At 30.8% G+C, this 13,710-nt stretch overlaps 1 protein-coding gene across 5 annotated transcripts in view; it reads right to left on the reverse strand.

Annotated features, from left to right (window-relative positions):
• Positions 1 to 13,710, reverse strand: part of LOC132702990 (complexin) — a 444,845-nt gene that overhangs the window by 130,565 nt on the left and 300,570 nt on the right. The gene's annotated exons all lie outside the window — the stretch shown is intronic.

Raw genomic sequence — 13,710 nt, forward strand, 5'->3', positions numbered from 1 at the left:
CAAAATTTATAAAACAATAAAATGCATAGGAGAACCTATCCAGAAAACTTCAAAACATCTATCTAAATTTGGTCTTAAGATTGCTTTTAAAACTGAAAACAATATTGGAAATTTTTTAAAAAACATATCAAAATAAAACTAAATGACGAAAAACTCAAAAATCCGAAGTCTAAAAAATTTATATAACACAAACACGTAGAATATTTAAGAAACGTATTAACGAACATAAAAGAGCGAACATAAATTCTGAAATACACAAGTTTGAAGATAATTTTGATATATATAATGAAAGAAAAAGCAAAAAACTAAATTTGTTAGAAGCTATGGAGATTATTAAAATGGTCAATTGAATTGAAATGCGTCTCCGTTGTCAAATTTAAATTTAAAACCCCACACCGGTAATTACGAAACTATTACTACCTGATATTACATATAGATATCGGAATATTGTCGTATTTTGTAATTAATAATTTATTGTGAGAAAATTTCGTACTCATTTAAGTACCTAATTAGGTTAAATTATATTATTCCTTCTTTAAATAGAAAGGGATGCCAGTTCGATGAAAATGGCGAGATGACGTCATTCGCAGTCATTCACACACATTTGGATTAACTAGGAAAGCTAAAATAATAATAAGAATATGAGCAGGAGTAAATAAATGTAACTGAGATAGATGCGGTTAATAACATAATATTGATATTAATTTTCACGATTTTCTTTAAATTCCATCTTTGGAAGAAACTTCCATAAAAGTGGGGCACGTTAATTCATTCTGTTTTAGTTCCTCCTTTCAACACGCAAACTACTTCTATATTATACTTATAATTTGAATAAAAGAGTCCCGCGATGAAATAACAAATAATAGTCGACCAAATCGATGACGTAACTACTATTCTCTTCTAATAAGTCCGATCATACCCAGTTGTGGACATATCTGTCCTTCACGAATCGTGGACCTTTTAGTTATTGCGAATCGGTCTTTGTCGTGCCAAGCGTGACACTTGGATAATATAATACTACCAGCATTATCGATATTCCGTAAAGAAAAACGACAGAAGAGAGCGACCAATAAATGAATAAAAGTAATCGAATCCATTGGAACGTGAAATTAAAAAGGTCTTTTCCGCACTTGACCCGCCGCAGTGCTCACGGAGACACGATTTTCATTCTAATTCAAGACAAGAGGGTTTTTCAATTGGAAATTGCGATACTTTGTTTGCGAAGTTGTCGAATTTCTAAAAGGGGACAGATTTGGACATTCGTTCGTTTAATAGGAAAACCAAAACAATTTATAAGATAATAATAATTTGTTAATAAAAACTATATGTGAACGAAAGAAACATTCTTTAATTATTCGTTTTACCAATAGATTATATTAATTCACGAACATTTACATGAAGGTTTTAAAAAACAATTTTCAACAAATTATAAGAAAATCACATCAAAAAACGGCAATTGAATGTATCGTAAAATGATAAGTGTTTTGTATTATAGCACACTTTATGAATTTGAAATATTTTTGCAAGAAAAGCAGCTAGTTAGAGTGCACAGAATTAATAAAACTAATAAGGGTATAAAATTATTGTATGCCGTTAAACTTCTTCATTCACTTTTTCATTAAGCAATTTGATGTATCAAGTTTGTAGCATTATACACTTTTTAGCCAACAAAATGTGATTGAGGATTCCATAGGAGTTCTTAGTTGTACTTCAGATGTGCATTAAAGTGTTAATGAAAGCAATGACATTGCATTGGCCATAACACTCGTAAAAATTGATCTACCGAAGGCGACATTGTTATTTTCGTAGAGAAGGTTATAATTATTCGCGCATGACTCTACATTTCACCCACTAACCTACACTTTGCGCCATTTTCTTTTTAAATAGCTATTTCCACGTGCTTAACTCGTTTTGCCAGAATATTTAAAGAGAGCTAAAGATATTTTGAGAAAATACTTATTCAAACTTATTTACGATCTGTCAGCGGTCATGTTGGTTGTTGAATTCAGCAAGGTCATTGCTTGAAAATTTAGGAGCTCTATACCTCTAGTAGTTATATGATGAAACCCGATGAAAACCGTACCAGATAAAATGTCGCGGCTGAATGCGATGCTTCAGAATTCGACGTACTTTCCCTGCCTGATTAATTTTTTGTTTTTTGCTTAGTTTGCTAATAATTGAAATATTTTGGTTATGGTTATAACCATTGGTATTAAACCATTTGAGGATTCCTGTAATTCCTGGTACTGCTACATAGCCGAGTTTGTGGTATCACCAGCTTTTTCGGTCCTCTCTTGTCGTGTAATTTAATCAACGATTCATTTGGTTTTTAAGGCAGTTAATTAGACTCTTGTTATTCTGTTTGTAGGATATCTGCATCAAAACTATTTAAACCTTCCTCACCAAAGAATCGTCCCCTGGGTAGGAAGGTGGGTAATATGCAAATATTTGTTATTTTCATATATTTAAATTTTCGCTTATAAAAATGATATGTTAATGGTCTAAATTTATTCCAAAGTCTTGTTTTTCATAGCTGAACGTCGCTAAAAAGATGATTTAAAATTTTAAAAAAGTAGCAAAAAAAGTCTTTTTCGTAATTTTCTTATTTAGCATTTCCGAAGTTTCATGTTTTTTGATGTTGATAATTCATATTCAAACAACGATGTGTTAACTTTTGATCTTCTTTATGTTTATTCAAAATCCTAGAGGGCCGAAATTTTAGTGTAATTAACTTATGAATTTTATTTGTCTTCAAATTACCCCCTAGTAACGTCAATTTAAGTCTATTTAATACTAAAAATTCCAGTATTCCAGTATTTTGAATTTAACTCGGAAATAGTTGTATCCAGAATTTAAAAAAAATACAGAGAGTTCCATTAAAAAGTAATGTTTCATTTAATTTACATTTACATATTTTTGTAATTTGCTTAATTTTGTAAACACTCTGTACGCTATAACTTACATCTTATCATATATATCATAATATGATATAACATCCCATTGTTAAGTCAACAAAATTTCAGATTCTTACCTAGAATAGTTTAAATATAGTTAATTATTTCAAAATTTCTAAAAAATAATTATTATCTCCAAAACACCTCAAAATAGAGTTTCAGAATTTTTCATAGCATCGATAAAATGTGCACAATGGTCTCTCTAGTAATAGACCTGGCTGAGTGTAAATTTTAATAACTATTTCTGCAGTTCTACTTTTATATTTGCTTGTTTCGCACAATTTTATATCTAAATCTTTTCTATATTTAAAATACTTAAATTTCTTTGAAGAACCGCCTCCTGTTTAGCAATTTAACGGAAAAACGTAATTTTAACGTAAGAGTCATTGTGTGGCTTGGTCCATAACAGCTTCCTTTCTAGAACATAAATCGATCATCCAAGCAAAACTCATTCGCGTTAAGGGGTCCATTTATATGCAACCATCATTTCTTCAAATAGGTCTCTCTGATCGTATTCGTTTAACAAAAGGAGGCGGACCGAAAACAAAAAACGCAGTTTGGAAACCAATGGCTGAAGGGGCCGCCAATTCGAAATTACGTACGGAAAATCGAAAAACAAATAAACACAATCGACCTGAACCGTAAAATTAGCCCATCTCTTTAAGGACTACGTCGTTTAATGGGTTTCCGGGTCGATGTTGCTTAACAAGGGATTTTCAAATAGGACGTAGCACATTGAGTGCTAATCGTTATGGGGCAGTAGAAAAGCAATTGGCAGAACGCAAAAAACGGCGTTATACTTTGCAACCTGGATTGTAGTAGATGTTTAAATTGGTTTTTTAAATTATTCTACCATTTTTACGAATTTACGAATTTTACAAACAACAATAATAAATAAGAACATTAATATTGACATAATGAAATAACCATCGGAAAGGCAATGTACAGGGTGGCCAGTTTAAGAAGGGCATACACCTTATCTGGAAACCTCCAGGGGTTACAAGAAAAAATTAAATATAAAAGTTGTTTCTATTAAAATGATGGAAGCTCTTTTATGTTGTCAAGAAATGTTGAAAAGAAAATCTTTATAAAAGCCAGCATTCACAATCAAAATGAAAGAACTTCGAAAAAACCTTCTGTTTATTGGCAAAGCTGTCATACTATATAAGTACGCAACTACGCTCAAAGCATCAAAATCAGATTCTAAATGCACATAAATAGCCTCATTGTAAATACTTACAATGGAAAAACTTAATGTAAATATAATCCATTCATTTGAGCCATCAAGTCATCCAATTGTTAACGAGAAAAGTCGGGTACAGTGTGACCCGTTTAAGAGGGGCCTATACCTTACCTCGAAACCTACTGGAGGTAGAAAAAAAATACAAAATTTGTTTCTATTAATATGACCTTCATTATTTTTTTTTTAAAATACAGGGTGGTAAAACAAAGTTCCCTTTTTTAAAATAGAACACCCTACATTTTATTTCATGTTTGGATAGTCCTTTCAAAGATAAATTCAACCATATCATCATTGTTGGGATGCTTATTTATATATATAATGCTTTTCTTTAAAATATTTTCTTAAAATCGTTCGTTTCGCAAAATGATACTTTTCTCAATTTTCTTAAAGGAGACACCCTGTATATTATTGGATTTCCGAATAGCCACTTTAATAGCAATTTCAATTATATACATAATACGAGTCGTTGACTTGCTGTTTTGACTTAATTGGCAATTATTTTAAAATAATGCATAATTTAAGAATCTTGTAAATAAGGTCCTTAAAAAAAAAACTTAATAATATAGACCACGTCTTTAAAAATGTATAGAAACATTCCTGTTGAAAGACACAAATACAAAATTTTGACCTTTTTGACATAATCATTGCAGTAGCTTTAAAAACAATAGTAGATCTCTGTTGTGGTAATATTACTGATTTTTTCACAGAAATCAGTGTATTATAATATTTAAAGCATATTTTTTCAGACTTCCACTATTTTATATATTTTATTAAGTTGGATTACTGTTGAGTCTATTTCGTATAATGTATACGAAGGAGGAAAAAGTTGACCTATTAGAATGTAACATCGCCAATAACTAAAGTCCGGCTCTTGCTCTCAGACAATATAGAGCCAAATTTGCCAATAGGCGATTGCAAGGAAACAAATATTTGCCAAGATATACCAGCAGTTTCGAACAAATGGCAGTGTTTTAGTGAAAAAAAGTAGGAGCTGAACGATTTTGGATGAAAATATGCAGCTAGATATTGTTCTGCATTTTGAAAATAATCCAGAGACCTCCACCGCCTTGCCGTTTCAGATGTAGACGTAAGACGAACCACACTTGAAACATGTTCACAAATTAACAGTTATAAGCCATTTAAATTCACAACAGTACAAAAACTACAAGAAGCAGATTTTAACTTAACACTCGAGTTTTGCAACATAATGATGGATAGACATTTTTTAGATAACCTGTTTCATATTTGGACCGATGAATCAATATTCACAACATCTGCAATGTTATTTAATACAAAAAATACGCATTATTTGAGTTCAGACAATAAAAAATGTGTTTTTGAAGTAAACAAGCAGGATCCGCGAAAGTATAGCCACTTATGATGAATATGTTAAGTAGAAGAACGTAATATGGGACATATGCTTACTTAGCAGCTTTAATAATATAAATACGTACGCTAATCTAATAATGGTATGATATTTTAATTTATTATTATATTATTTATTTATTCAGAGAGTGGATTGGATAAAACGGAAGCATCTCCTGGCCGGCGAGGAGTCCAGATTTGACCCCGATGGACTTTTTTTGTGGGGCAAGATATGGTTTACAAAGAAAAACTATCAATAGTTGTGGAAATTCAGCAACCAGTTCGCGCGGAAATACACTATCAGAATGAAACGAATTACGCCTCAAATGCCGCCATATACCATTTAGAAATAGCGTATTCTTCAAAACGGCGGAGATATTGAAAAACTAATTTGATTAATTTTACTTGTAAGGAATATACATTAATAGTTAATGTAATTTGTTTATAATCATATCACGTAGATATTTAAACGTAGAAATAAGTAATTTGCGAAATTTCGCAACATTGTGCAAAAGCTTAATATTCTGTTTTTAATATGACTTCTTAACAATGCTCTAAAACGATTGTGAACAAGTTGATAACGAGCTAATCCCCACTTCCAGTGTTAATAATTTATGCCCAGTTTTTAATTTTATGTGCTAAAACAGTAAGCCAGAGACCCGTACTAGGTTATATAATTGAAATTGCTATTAAAGTGGCTATTCGAAAATCCAATAATATACAGAGTGTTTCATTGAAGAAAATTGAGAAAAAGTATCATTTTGCGAAACGTGGCAACACCTCGTATTTAAAAAAAAATGTTTTAAATTTGATCACTGTCCAAAGAAAAGCATTATTTTCGTAAAAATAATAGATGGAAAAAAGTTTAAAAAGTTAATAAGCAACCCAACGATGGTCAGAATTTGTCTTTGAAAAGACTATCTGCAAAATTTAATAAACCCTTTATATAAAAAAGTGACGATTAAATAAAAATAAAGGTCATATTAATAGGAGCAACTAATGTATTTAATTTTTTTTTGTACCTAGGATAGGTTTCGAGATAAGGTATAGGCCCCTCTTAAACGGGCCCCCCCGCATACGACTTTGTACCTTAACAATTGAATGAATTAATGGATCAAATAAATGGATTATATTTACATTAAGTTTTTCCGATGTATTAACAATGAGGCTATTTATATGCATTTAGAATCTGATTCTGATCCTTTGAGCATAGTTGCGCTGTAGTTATATAGTATGACAGTTTATTGTTCAAAGAAAGTTCCACAGGCTACTCTAATACTTTTTACAAAACTTCTGGATTCCTCCTGCGTCGGTTTTTGCTGACATCTCGCCAATCATCCTGTTGGCTTCTTCAGAGCAGTTTCAGTCAAGCTCGGCTCAGCAAAAACCGACACAGTAGGAATCCATAAGTTTTGTAAAAAGTATAGTATGACAGCTTTGCCAATAAACAGAAGGTTTTTGTCGAAGGTTTTTCTTTTTCATTGTGAATGTTGGCTTTTGTTATAGTTTGATATTTATAAAGATTTTCTTTTCAACGATGACAACATAAAAGAGCCTCCGGCATGGACGTCGTGTGCAATATAAATTACTGAAACAGTTCTTTTAGGTGGAAGCACATATACCCAAAGTAACCAAATCTTTTCTTCGTGCGAATGGGAGTTCTAATCTCAGGCACGCTCCATTTGGTCTAATCTTAAATCATCGGCATAATATCTCGAAGAATCACTGGAGAACTTTCACCCTCATGTATAGCGGCGATAGCCGCCGCCATGCCCGAAGCCGGTTTTCTTGTTCTCCGGGATTTCGGTATGATAAATGTAGTATCCTAAGTGATTTCACGATTAGGGGAAACTGGGGTGCTGCCCATTTCCAGCATTCCCAACGTACATTGCTATTCATTATACTCGCCGATTATTTTTTATTAAAGAACACTTTTACACGGATATTATTTTTAAGTTACCGTGGCCAGTTTACTCACGAGGTTGAATTAAAACAAGTGACACATATAGATATGATATAAATGAATTTTATATTTGGGCGACTTATTAAATATGAACAAACCGAAGTCGCATAGTGATTCGTTCTATACATTCTAGACGGCTGAAAATACTTTACAAGTTAAATTCATTAAATTTGCTTGGTTGAAATTTTAAAATCGGCTAGTGATAGATAAAAAAAAATGAAATATAAAAATTGTACAGCAATATAAGCTACATAACCTAAAAATATTTTCATTTATACGGGATGTCACAAAAATCTTCTTATGGTACACTCCGTTATTAAAACAATTAAATATCTAGAAAGGTTGTGCGGCAATATAAGCTATAAAACCTGAAAACATTTTTAATATAATATTAAATATAATATAAAATAATATAATATTAAAGTTGTTTTTTCTTATGGTACACCCTCTGTTTAGAATTCTACGAAAAATTCTAGACACACTTGATGTATTATGTTCAAAAAGGTACAATACAGAAAAGTGAGAATACTTAATTTTTAAAAATACCCTATATTTCACAAAACAAAAGTTTTATTTTTATTATTATGTCAATGAATTTGTAAAATAAAAAAAATATTCAATAAAGTAAAAAAAATACATTATTTATATACTTAAAATGTTAAAATCCATCTTTATTATTCACTTTACTCGTTTGAACTTTCAAAACTGTCTGGATCAAAAGAATTTTCAGCTACTTCTGATTCTGACATTCTGATTGATAATGCAGCATAAGATCTTGACTCAATCATGCCTTAACCAATTTTGATATTTTATTAAAAAGCTAAAAAAAGAAATGCATGATTTATTATCTAATATAAAAATAAACATTTTGTAAGAATAAAATAAATGTTAAAGAATCCCATAATGAATAATAGTCACATTATGGTTTAAAGTTTCTTAGTAAAATAGTATAAGCATTTTCGCAGCGCGAAATTTAAACTATTTTTTTGAAAAAATGTGCAATTAAGCAACAACGTGGTTAGGAATAATTAAATCAAACGTTTTAGTAATATTTGTAATTATTTGTGCAAATCACCCTGCATAGTTAAATAGTTAAATTTTCTACATCTTTATAAACTTAGATATTTTGCTCTGAAGGCGATTTCGAAAAAATACTATGTGCTCCCTCACTACATTAAGCTCTGCATAAGATCTGAAATACCTATGCTGTAATTGGACCTGGAAACAAATTTAGAATCGCTTTTTCTATTTTATTTATTTAAATTTAATTTAATTTTCACTTATAGCGTTTTTAGTAAGGAAAATTTTTAGTCTACTCTCATTGCGGCATAAAATCGGAAAATGGGATAAATGAGCTAGGAACGAATTTATATTCATTTGTGTTTTAAAGCAAACGCAAATAAAATTTTTGAAGGAACGAACAATAAAAAGTTTTTATATTAATATAATTAAGTTGCGGACTATTTTTAGACACACTGCATTATAGCGATTATTTTCTTCTAGGATAGGGGTGCGTGTTATACTACTTTGAAGACGAAACTTAAGGCCCCGCCTAGACGGTCACTAATATTGCGCAATATTGTGCATATTATACTTATGTGTATATTTATAGGTAAGTATGTTTTTGTTTCCATCATTTTATAGACGATGAGAGGAGCAGAATATCGCGCAATATTAATTATTTTAGTTTACTTCGTTTTTATTATTTATTGATCGTCTAGACCGGGCCTAAAATTTGTAAGATAGTCAAAAAATAATATAACTTTAATTGTTAAAGTAATAACTGCTCTAGGGCGCATTTGGGATTTGTTCACCTTTCTTTCTTGCAACTAACCAAAACAGCTTTATTTGGGTTTTGAAATCATTTGAAATGTTCCTAGAAATATTTTATATAATATTTTATATAAGATCCTGAAAGGAAATGATACAATCGGTGGTGTTTTTCATTTTTCGGGTCAGAACACCAAACGTCTAGACACATCTTACCAGAAAACTTTGAATTATGGAAAAAGAAGGTTAAATAATGTAGTGTTAACATATCAAAAAACCAAAGGGGTACTTTGGGGTACTTATACTTAGATTTTCCAATGAAATTGAGAATGCTAAGAACGGTACTGTCTTTTTGGCATTACCTGTTTTAATATTTCACCGTATATAAATTGATCAAAGTAAAAAAAGTAGCTCCTAGCTTTAATAATATTGGCAATTTTTTCAAATTTCCAAAATTAACTTTCCCCTTAGTACTATAGCAGAATATAGATTGCACCCAAATGTAAACTTAAATTTAAATTTAATTTTATTTCACAACTAAATTCACTACATGAATGTTGATGTCAAAAACAACCATAATTATGTTGTTATGGAATACTTAAGAAAAGTTGAGTGTTTCAAAGGTTACTAGATTCATCAATTGTTTTTTGCCGCCTAAGATATAGGGATCGAATCTCTGTGCGTCGGGTCGAAGGGTTTCGAACAATTGGTTGTTGTTATTACTAGTCCATCCCAAAATAATTTACATATTTACTTACATATTTACTTACATATCTTTTGTTATTATATTTTCCCTTCATTCGATCAGCTTCCGTTTTGGGTTGAGGTAGTTGCTCATATTGTACTATATAGTTTATAATAATTTAATTTTTATAACGGCACACAGAGAAATAGACTTAGATCCTAAAATTAAAGCATGTTTGTTCTAATTAATTTAAGTCGTATCGAGCCATCAATATCGAATTCGGGGAATTATTTTTTTTTTTGGTATCTCAGCTAAAATATATTTATTTGTTGCAAGAAAATTGTATTTGCCAAGATAAGCCTTACACTATTACAAGAAATGTGTTTGTATTATTACCATTCTACTTAATTTATTGCAAGAACGGGCCTTACACTATTACATGAAATGTATTTGTATTATTACCATTCTACTTAATTTATTACAAGAACGGGCTATACTAGGTACGATTGTTAGTTATTTGCGACAACTTTTCGTTAAAGTAACAAAAGTGAAATATTTATTTCAAGCAATGTAAAATTAATATGCATTATGAAAAAGGAGCAAATTGAGAACAATAATGTTTAATTGAACAAAATTAACTGAAAGTCGACCTTTTGACAAAATCAAATTTTTATCTGCAGGTCGGATTTTTCGCGTAGCTACTTGTCGGTACTTGACTCAATTGAATTGGTCACCAGTGAATTGAGAAGCAGTAATTTTACAAAAAGTTGAGGTTCATGATGTTCTAAAACCTACCATATCTAGATATATTAATTTGCAAGTGCAAGAGCAATGTAGGGGTGATCTTACTGACTGTGGGAGCTTCTACGATGCTAAAAGGTAGTAATGTTATGCTATATTGTCTTACTCTTTCTTTCATTCTGCACTTATAGCTTCTTCTATCTGAGCATATGTCTCAAATAACAAATACTTAAAAATTTATTTTCTTCAATAGAAACAATGTACCTACCTTGAAGAACAATAGTTTCCCTAGACTCACCAATATTAGGTTTCGACATTTTATGTTTGAAATAATTTAATTCTAGATACGGAGAATATTCAGAGAATTATTGAAAAAATAATTTATCTATTATCCACATTCACAATCAGCATATAACATGGGGAAAACACAAATGGCGATGTGCGCCCTGCAGCGTGTGTCATAGAGATTTACTTGCAGTTTATTTAATTTGAGGAAATATAATAACATACCAGTAATTTAACATTCGCTTGATCCCAAGCAATAATTTTTGTTTTCCAGTTAATACTACACGTATGTGATGTTGAGGAATGTTTAATTCTGGGAATAAATTATATAATATACATTTTGTTAATGTCGGTTTGTACAAAATTTCAGCAAAACTTTATTGGCGCAATAAGAATATAATTTAGAAAATTGTGGATTATTGAATTAAACATTTTAGTTAATATAATTAAAATTAAATTATAATCAATTTTGTCTCAACAAAAGCTTATTTACTGTGAATATAATTTTATTTTGGTAATAAATTTTTTCGTAACGTTTTTTATTAAAATGATTTAATTCAGTTCAGGGAAAAATTTCTCTCTGTGCAGTTCTAGTATGTTACTGTAGGTCAGTAACAATTAACAATATCATTATTCGATAATGTCTAAACCTGCTTCATCATGCATCTGTTACAAAAAAAACAATTAAGTTAATTTAATTTAGTGAAATTATGAAAAAAAAAACCCTTCTTGTCCTCATTCGCTATAGAATCTAGCAGCCGATGTGGACGAGAGAAAAGTGAACAGCTAGTAAACTGAATAGCTAGCAGAAAAAACTTTTTCTTTTAAACTATCTAATAACAAATTTTTGAAACTCCTTGATTTGGGAGCGATCGGATGTTTTCATTAAATTTCAGCCACGAATGGTATTTTGACGTTTGTCAGTTTTGATAGTCGCATCATACGTCACTTGGTTAAGTCACTTACGCTTTAATTAAACGATTTAGAAAAAAACCTTTTTGTGTGGGTGACATTAAACCGATGTAAAAATTATTCGTAACGCGAAATTATTATCGAACAAATGTTTCTTATTCTACTAAATTGCTTCTAAGTAATAAAAACAGCAGCTAATCCTAGAAGTTTCCCTTTCTTTGTTTATATTCATATTTTTTGTCAAACCTTGGCAATATTGCTTAAAGATACGCGAACAAACTCCACCAAATTGGTTTCTTCAAATTCGCGAAATTCGACAGTTTGGGCTAAAATTTGTTACTTTAAAAAAATAGATATCGACTTGCGAACTGCGATTTCATTATATATTTTGTTGTGTTTCGAGAACTTTTTACCCATTATATCAATAGGTACCCAAATTTCCATGACCATTTTGTAATTAAAACCCATTTGTAGCTTTTTTTCGTTAAAAATCTGTAGCTTTTGTGGTGTTTTATAACGTTTTATAACGTTTTACATATTAACTAAACCCAGCTTTGTAGGGAATTAAATTTTTTTTGTCGTTGTCTATGCATTTGGGTTGCTGTCGTAATCGCCCTGCCTAAAGGATTATCAGTGTGTATGTTTTTTCCGGAATCTACATATTATATGCGAAAACGTACGTGTGCATTTATCCCTCGTCGCTTTAAAGGCAATGTTTATATTAAGATAAAAATGCGATGCTTAAAAATCATGTATTTTTTTTATTTATGTGGATATAAAAATACCACTCTGGTGTTTTGCAACTACAGAACACAAAGTGGCTGGTTGAAAAATTAAAAAATATTACTTATCAAAATTGAATGAAAAACATATCAAAACCATACGCCATAAGAAGACAAAACAAAGTTTTAAAATCCTAATATATGTATTGATATTGATTTGTGTGCAGGAGTTTTCATTAGATCACAAAGAAATATTTGCCAAGTGCCCTTTAACAACTTTTCAAGGTCCTTCTAATTTGGAATACAGAATACATTATCCGAGGATCGTCAATTTAGTAGTAGCGATCTTAACAGCGGTCAAATAATAAGCTTATTTATAAATAGTACTAGGATATAGGTCATCTTAGGTACGGTTGATTAAAATGGTTTGCCTAATAACCTCAAATACTTATGTGGTTCCAATGTGGTTACCGTTTAAATATTTTCTTAGGCTTGTGGGAAATTAAAGTCTTTGGTGTAAATCAAAGTACTGTGTTCACAAATTGGAAGACAGTTTCCGCGTAGTTGATGATGATTCTTAGTAGCGTAATTATGGATTGTTCCTTTATGCTCAAATATTTCGAAAGTTTCCTAGCGGTTATATTAAGCAGAATTTCCTTTAATTTTGCATTGCGGTACTAAAATCTGATTTCCCAGTCGCAATTCTTGCTGCTTCATCCGCTAGTTCATTTCGTTTTATACTAATGTAGCTTAGTATCTAGATTGGATATATACTTTTATTTAATTGTCTGAGCCAATGTTTTGAACTAAGGAGTCCATACTATGTATATTTCCCAAAGATCTGGTTAAACCAAGGCTGTCCGAGAAAACTAAAATATTATATTAAGTAATATTATTTAGGTAAATCTTAGGGTTAGCCAAATAGCAATGCAGGGGTCTTTTTTTAGCCAGTTACCGTCATTTAATTATTGTTTAGTCGGTGACGGCGCGTAGACCTTAATTCACGATCACCTGATGGTGCACCGTATACTACTAGCCGTAGAGTAATAACAAAACATGGCTCCGATAAT

The sequence above is a fragment of the Cylas formicarius genome, unplaced genomic scaffold, assembly GCF_029955315.1.
Source record: "Cylas formicarius isolate icCylForm1 unplaced genomic scaffold, icCylForm1.1 PGA_scaffold_6__28_contigs__length_40554024, whole genome shotgun sequence".
Lineage (NCBI taxonomy): Eukaryota > Metazoa > Arthropoda > Insecta > Coleoptera > Brentidae > Cylas > Cylas formicarius.